The 8,400-nt window shown below is 38.4% G+C and overlaps 1 long non-coding RNA gene across 3 annotated transcripts; it reads left to right on the plus strand.

The window, feature by feature from the left end:
• The first annotated feature begins 1,290 nt into the window (after positions 1-1,290).
• On the plus strand, positions 1,291-8,048 carry LOC105010377. Of its 3 annotated transcripts, XR_002196851.1 has the most exons (4): positions 1,291-1,475; positions 3,535-3,634; positions 4,316-4,348; positions 5,233-8,048. It is a non-coding gene; the product is annotated as an uncharacterized LOC105010377 (long non-coding RNA). The 3 variants fall into 3 exon arrangements; XR_827988.3 differs by lacking the exon at positions 1,291-1,475 and having other exon boundaries at positions 2,332-3,640; XR_827987.3 differs by lacking the exon at positions 1,291-1,475 and having other exon boundaries at positions 2,332-3,634.
• Positions 8,049-8,400: the final 352 nt, after the last annotated feature.

Genomic DNA, 8,400 nt, shown 5'->3' on the forward strand with positions numbered 1-8,400 from the left:
GGCTGCATCAAATGCAATTCATCCTTTGGCAGAGTGCTTCCCCACACACCTTTCCTCCTCAAATATTGTGATAAATTCGATATGTTTAATCTTGAAGGCATCCCCATGTTAAAGCTATCTGACAAACAGTTGCCTAATCTTTAAAACGAGTCATATCTGAAATAGATAAAAAACCAGGAATCGCCTATCATTGTTCTGCGAAAGACGCTTCGATAGTAGATTACTAAATCACATTGAATATGGGTCACTGTTTCTACGAGCCAAAACCGGAGAAAATTAAACTAGCGCTTCATCCGTCACTATACTGGTTATGCGCAGAGGTGTAAAAATTACAAAGTAAAAGTACTCAACTGGGTTCGGCTGTGTTCACCACTTTTGGGAAGTATCTAATTAAGATCTAAATAACCAGGTAAAGGGAGTTCAAAACTAACTAGTGATCAATTAAATAAAAAGGAAGAGTGTAAATTATCAATTAAGGACACTGATGAGTTATGAACTCTGTTTACATGGTCATTTAACCCTTCTTTAGGAACTTCCCAAAACTGGTGAACACAGCCTAGTACTTCTACTTTGTACTTTTTACCCCCCTGGTTAAGCGCACACCTTCGTGCACATGTTGATCACACACAATGTTTGAGGTGCCCAACTGTTATTTGGGTTCAGATAACAATGTTTTTAAAACATGGGGAAAAAATAACAACATGCAACGTGTCGCAATTATTTTGCTCACCTACTCTTTTCCAAATAAGGTAATCCAAGCAGTAAACCTACATTTTTGCCGGACCGAGTAAACAGAGCCGGCCTAGAAGCACTGACGACAACCATGGACGGACGACGACAGCGTGGACGTTTGTCTAGGGGGCCCCATTTGGTTGTCTTAAATATAATTATTAATTACAGTCAATGTTAGTATTTAGTACTTTCGAGACGGTTAACTGTTATTAAAAATAAGAATTGATTAAACCTTTTTCTGTAAAAATGGTTTGTTCTACCAACAGCCAATCAATGATACCCTAACACCTACAGCCTATCAGAGTGATACCTTAACACCAACAGCCAATCAGGGTGATACCCTAAACACAAGCGCCAACTTAACTTTGTTAATGCTGTACTAGAAAAAAAGAATTGAAGTGCCACTGCAATGTCATTTTTGGAGCATGCTGCTACTACCAATCCCGTTCCAGCCAATCGCTGCGAAGCAGCCTTTCCTCTTTGGCTTTTTATGTGCACGCGCATTTTACCTGGATGGTGCTATATATAGCATATGTATGCCATAAGGAGCAAGTTTGCTTACTGTAAGAAACTATAACGGCAGAGGCAAGGACTGCCATGTCTACTAGAGCATACACTACTATGGTAAAGCGAAGTCTTTATGTAGCTTGCTACCAGGAACCCTAAGCTAACATTAGCAAGGCTAACGCTATTTTTGTTTGGAACCTGATTCTCTGTTGGGCATTGGTGAGGGAACCTGAAGGGTGAGTAATTGCAAAATGCTTTAATAGTTTTTTTTTACTGAATAAATCCTACATAGTGCAGCTAAAAACGTGTTCAAATTTAACCAATAAATGTGTCTAACTATAGTACTGTAAATCTGGTTTTGCCACAATGCAACCAAAAATAGGAGCACAGAAATGGTAAGACAAATCAAAAGAGAAAGTATGTGTCGCAGTTAAGTAATGGCTGATCGGGACTGAGTAGGTTATGATTTGAAAAGAAGTGACATAATTAATTACAGTACCTGTGTTGAATTAAAACATTAAACAACAAAACATTTATGACAATTTTTTTAGACAGGAATATAATTACTATTAATAGATTTTTTGGCGCATGGTTTGGGTCCTAAATGTTAAATTCTGTCCCAGGCCCTGTCGTTCCTGTCTCCATCCCTGCCTAGAAGCAAGCAAGCAAGTTTATTTATATAGCACAATTCATACATCAAAGCAATTCAATGTGCTTTACAAAGGAAAATACAAAAATATCTTCTCACTACCCCTTGTTAAATAGCATAGTGTTTAGAGACACAGGTTCCCCGTTCGATTTCCGGCACAGGGAAACAAATTATGCATTAGGATTTATTCAGGATAGACAAAAACCTTGCGGGATACACATTTCTCTAAAAAGTTAGTTATCGTCACCTATATTGATAGTAATTGTATCAGTGTCATTCACGAATGGCTAATAAGCTCTTAAAACTGCAAAAGCCATACAGTTCATAGCTATTTGTGGTGGAGGTAAACTTAATTCGAAACGTTAGTCAGTCTAACTCAATGCTTAATGGTGTCTAGCGAAATATTACTGGCTTATAAGCTTTTAAAATGGCCAGTGGCAAAAGTCATACACTTCATAGATGCTATTTGTGGTGGAGGTAAACTTTATAAGAAACGTTAGCCAGTTTAATGATGTCTAGCGAAATATTCAAACTTAGCGTAATGTAAATGCATGACAAAATGACAAAAGGCATAGTGGTTCAAGACACAGCCTCTTACTTGGGAGACCCGAGTCCGAATCCAGGGAGGCCAACTACATTCATCACTTCTAATTGTGGGCCGGCTGAACTAGGCTTGCTTTTTTTTTTTTTTTTGTAATCCGATTACAATGGGTCTATTTTACCTAACAGATTATTAAAGCCTACTATTTTTTGTACGGATTACTTGTACAGATTATTTGTACAAGTTACTCCTCAACTCTGGGCAAAGATAATTACAGTGTCTGAATTAAGCGCTTATTTTTAGTATTAGTTTGCATATTAGGACAGTTGATTCTTTTCTCATCACTTTTCTCTTGCCATGATACATGTTCAGTTTTTTGTCATCTACCCACAACACTGTTTTCCAGCACCCTTTTAGATACTTTTGTATCAAACTATAACCTGGCTGTCCTGTTTCTGAGGCTGACTAGTGGTTTGCATATTGCAGTATTGCCACTGTAGTTGTGCTGATAACAGTGATAGTCACAGTAACACCTCCATGCCTTACTGGCCGGAAAAGTGTTCCTGATCTATCAGACAGTATATTTCTGGTCTTCCTTGGCTTACTAAATCACACGAGATAGCTGAGCTCTCTGGGGCATTCCATATTTTAAAAGATGTTCCAAACTGTTGTTTTTGGTAAGCCTGATGTTTTAGGTATATGTTTATGTCCACCACTATGGGGATTCCCCTGATGATACTGTTAGTCTGTGGCGAAGAGTGTGGGATGCTGGGAGCAATTGGGATCTTCATACTGTACAGGTTAATTAGTCAGCTAGTCTGTTTAGAATGAAGACTGTGTGTCGTCAGCTGTTAGGTGATCAAGTTCATATTAAGTCTCACAAAACAGCTGCAACTAAGTACAATGAAAATTGGGGATTTTAATGAGAGTCAGCTGAGACCACTTTCTTAGGAGAGGCCCATATTGTAGAAAAGGAATGCATTGAAAACATCTAATTGTTTAGTCTCAGCAAATGTGCTGATCTTTTCATTCAATAATACAGGGTTTCAATGAAACTTCCTCAACAACCTGTGTGACCCCAGTGTTTTGCTAATATTAACTCAAGGGCTCTCTGTTTCCACTGGGAGTATGACACTATGGACTCCACTTGGAGTCAGGAGAGAGAAGGACATTTTCAACAACCTGCTTTCAGGCTTCTTCACCAGGTGACGGTAAAAATATAAATCCATTAAACATTCGTCTTGCTTATGTGAACATTAGCTGAAATGGATGAAGTTCTTGTAAACGTATTTGTGATAATATTTAAGTGTGACTGGGATTAGCATAGTGGCTTCTGGTTTATGTGGTGGGCAAGTTCTAAGAAATCGAGGCAGGTCAGATAATTGGCCAAAATATCATCAGACTTATAAGACATACCTACTTCTCAAGTATCAATAGGTTTATATTATGAATTAAATGAGGCAACTTTACTAGACTTTAAAGTGTTAACCGTAGATGAAGAGAAATAGAAAGTAGTGTGGAGGGAATGTAAGGAGGATGAGCCACTGGAGGTTAAGGTTTAGTTTCCCCCATTCTGCTCAGCTGCATGTAGCAGTGTTCTGTGAGATCACAGAGAATCACTTCGCCATGGAGCAGTGTTCTGTGAGATCACAGAGAATCACTTCGCCATGGAGCAGGGCGGAAGGGCACAGTCAGAGTAATAAGATGTGCAAAGGGACAACAGTAGAGTTAGGATCTAAAGGCAAAAATGGAGAAGGATACAGAGATGGGAGAGATGATAGAAGAGCAGTAGAGGAAAGAGAAAGAAGATTGCAACAATGCATCATTGCATTATTTATTCACATATTTTAGAAAGATGGTTTGAGCTATTATCATCTTTTCTGCAGGGACATCACTGGTGACCCTCAGAGACAATAAAGGTAGGGGTATTTGTTGTCTATTTTGGTTTGTATGTCTATCGTTGCTCTCATGTAGATTAACTAAAAAAGTCAAAATCATCAGTTAATTTGTACAAATAATTATTTGCCCATAAAAACATTTCTTTGTAAGTTGGCTACCTTTCTTTGTATATACAATTACAAATCACATTTTTAGGTAACATTACTGGTTATTTCCTAAGTATAAAAATGTAAAGCCTACCGTGGCTACACATTTTAACTTACTCCAAGAAACTGTTCATCACCATTACCTCTCCCCTTCTTATCCATCGTAACTCTCTGCTGATTTTTCTGGACAAACACTTGGAAGGACATCCACACGTCATTCACTCAGGCTTTTAAGTCCACTGGTCCCTCATCCTGCAACTAGTGATGTCCAGTCACATGAAAACACAAACCCCCCCAATGTAATAACCTCCTGCCTTCTCCAGACCATCTCTGTAGATCTTCCATTTATCACATCCTTCTTTAACTCATCTCTGACCACTGATTGCGTGAAGATGATCAGTCACTCCTCTCCGCAAGAAATTGGCACCTGACTTCTCTGAATTCAGATCAGTTTCAGACCAGTTGTTCCTTTTCCAAATGCCTGAATGCCCTGTCTCTGAACTGTCCCGTTGGCTCTCTCAGAACGAAACCGTTGACCTCAACCTGTCATGCTTCAAATGAGTCACTCAACCGAGAATGTTCTACTCTGTGTAACAGAGGCTCTTTGCACTTCCCAAGCTAACTTTCCATTGTTCACATTCTCCTAAATCTATGCGCTGCTCTCAAAACTGTAAACCATCAGATCTTCCTCTCCACCTTCTACTCTGCGGGCTCTCACGAATGGTCCCCCATAACACTTCACCATTTTTCTTTTACAGTTCCTCCTTCTGAGACCCAGGTATCAAACTAATTTCTGCATGCCTGGCTGACCTCTCTGCTTGGATGATGAACCACTGCATCAAGCTCAATCCCGCCAAGAGGGAACTGTTCTACCAGGAGGGTAGTTCTGTCTGTTCCAAGACTTCTCAGTCAGGGTCGACAACTTTACGGCATTCCCCTCCGAATGTGAAGAACCTTGCAGTAACCCATGACAACACCCTGCTGTTCTGCGGAAACATAAGGGAATGATTCCGCAGGTTCAAACTCCTGCAACTCATTCTGAGAAATATGGAATGGACAACAAACATCTTAGTGATCAAAGTAACTTTTTTGTGCATAAGATGTCTGTACACCAATCAGCCCAAGCCGCATCATACCGGTATGAGCCTGTTTGTGTGTCTGTGTGTGTGTGTGAAACCGTCAGTTGTCAGCTTTTGGTGGTGTAAAGAATTGACATGAATAATAATACTGATGGAATGCCCTAGGCTGTCTGAATAATGTTTTTCTTCACAGTGTATTTGTTAATGATTGTCGTTAAGCCTAGTCATTATAAATAGTCATGTATAGGTTAATGAAAACGTTATGTATGCTACATGCTTTATACACTGACGCAACAAGTTAAATCATGTTTTCCTCCCTACTGAACCCGCCCCTTCACATGTTTTTCCGTGTTCTTCTGCATTGGAGGTTGGTAATGCTATTCAGAATACCACAGCCTGCATGGTGTTAAAACTTCACAAGCTCTCCTATGTCAACCCATCCTGCAAACATTATACTGACTTCCAGTTGAAGCTCACATCCATCAGTTCAGAGAAATAAGTAGTAGCAATTCCATGTAATGCTTAAGTAAAACCTTAAAATCATCCCTCTTTATGAGGGAGTCAGTGTAGACTTTGAGATCTGATCAGTTCAGACCTTACAGGAAACATGAAGACAGTGTTAGTGCAAGTTATACTTTCTACTATAGTTTCCCACCAATCTTAGCATCTTAGCCTCAAGCCTCACAGCAGAATATTTGTTGCCGTGAATGTGCTTTTTGTAATTCTGAAAATAAAATACACATGTAATTCAAGTTTAATCTATACAAATATTAGATTACCTAATTGCAACTTTGCTAAATGTATTCACACTTCATTTTATAGGCTTGTAGAATATCATTTAAGCACAGGCCTAAAGAAAACACCCTTGTAAAAATAAGCTTGCACAGATCTGAATGTACATAGACTTGCAAAATATGATTAAAGATTTGAAGATCAAGCTTGTATCCTTGGCCTTTAACATACAGTTATGGCCCTCAATATCCAACCATGAAAGTTGACATACAAGTTATTTAAAAAAAGGAAATGGGCTGGCCATTCACAGTTCTCGTGAAATGCTTTGGAAGAGTTATGAAACAAGGTCTGATAATGCTTCTGAAAATATGGTTAAAGGATTGATGTGGTAATTCTGAGCATTGCTGTTTACAGAAACTCCATCTGCATGGCCCATTGGAATTTTATTCTTTTGACTTTTCCTCACAAACCCAATTGATCACATTAAATCTTATATATGCCATACCATACAAACAATTGGGCATCCTGATTCAAGAATGTTTGGCGAGACAGATTTTCTCCCCCTGCTTTATTCCAAAATAGTAGTTATGCAGTGAGTGGGAGGTTCACAGGTCCATGTCCTCCTTGACTGAAGGAGCTGCAAACAGTGACTCACAGCCAAATCAGAGTTTCAGGTACTTTCTGAATTTTGCCCTTTATTCTCTTTTTACTGGAAACAAACATTTGGGAAAAAGAACAATGTATGAATGCAAACGCAAAGTACACATTTCTCCAAATATCTACATGTAGCAAGCTGTCTAACTTGTTATTACATTTATTATCTTTGTCTGTTAACCAAGGAAAAATCGTAAGTGTACAACTATATATTAGCTACAGTGTTGTTTTGCGAAACTTGTAGTTAGCTTGTGCCACAGCAGATTTTTCCCTATCGTGATGGCAGTTCATATGTATGAAAACAGTGTTTTTGTGGATAGAAAAGTATTTTCAAGTGAACACAGTTTTTGTTTAAATGGACATTTCACCTTTGGGGACATGTTTGAGAGATTTCTAGGTGAGATTTGTTTCACCCATAATTGGCAGTATGAGTGCGAGAATGGGACACATTCTTGTACATCAGAGTGTATATTGAATGAATAGAAGTCATACTCCCCATAACATCTGGAAAACCGTCTCTTTGCGTTCATACACCATTCATTCTGTACATTGTATATAAGCTTAAGTGTTTTGATCAGTCTTTTAACAGCTTAAAAGCAAATTCAATTATTTTGCTGTCATTCTGGCTTCTGAACGTAGAACAGATGGTGGTGTCCTTCATAGAACTAAATCATATGTAGTGGAAAGTTTGAGAAAGCATGAGTTCACTTGTTCTTGTTTTTCTCAGCTGTAGAACTGGGATAACCACAAAGGTACCCTACTCAGCAAGTATAACATGTCAATGTTCACAGCAGTGTTGACAAAGTAATTGCCACTCCAATGCCAGTTACATTTTTTCCAAAAGACCTGAAAAAGTAGCCTAACTCTAAACTGTTGTTTAATGGGTATGTGCAGCAAAATTTGCCCATTTACTGTATTTATTCAACATTTAAACTATGATTATTGTAATTTCTATAACCGAAGTCATCACCATTTCTTTAGGTCCTTATCTGAAAATCCAGTCATGTGATCTGAGTCTGAATCGCTTGGTTCTGATTTTGTTTGTAAGACCTGATGTCACAATTGTGTCTCATTTTAATAAATCCAATGATTTGCTTTTTATACTTTTACTTCTCACCTTAATTTGAATGTGTACAGACCATTACCTGTCATTCCTAGATTTAGCAGGCTACTGCTCAGATAGTTAGCTTAAAGGCGCCCACTATGCTACATATTCACAATGCTTGCATGGAATCTCAGTCTCTACTGAATATAGATAATTTAAGTCACATTGAATATTCCAACAAGTAACAAGGACCAAATACTAAAATGTATTTGGAATTTTTCTAGTGGACAAAGCATCTTGAGGATGGTATAAAGTTTGTTTTGGAGTCTGGGTTAATCATTCTCATCAGGTGTAGGTGTTAGATTGTTAAATATATAGTTGAAGTGGTACAGTCCTACAGACAAGCAAACCAACCT

The sequence above is a fragment of the Esox lucius genome, chromosome 6 (assembly GCF_011004845.1).
Source record: "Esox lucius isolate fEsoLuc1 chromosome 6, fEsoLuc1.pri, whole genome shotgun sequence".
Taxonomy (NCBI): Eukaryota; Metazoa; Chordata; class Actinopteri; order Esociformes; family Esocidae; genus Esox; species Esox lucius.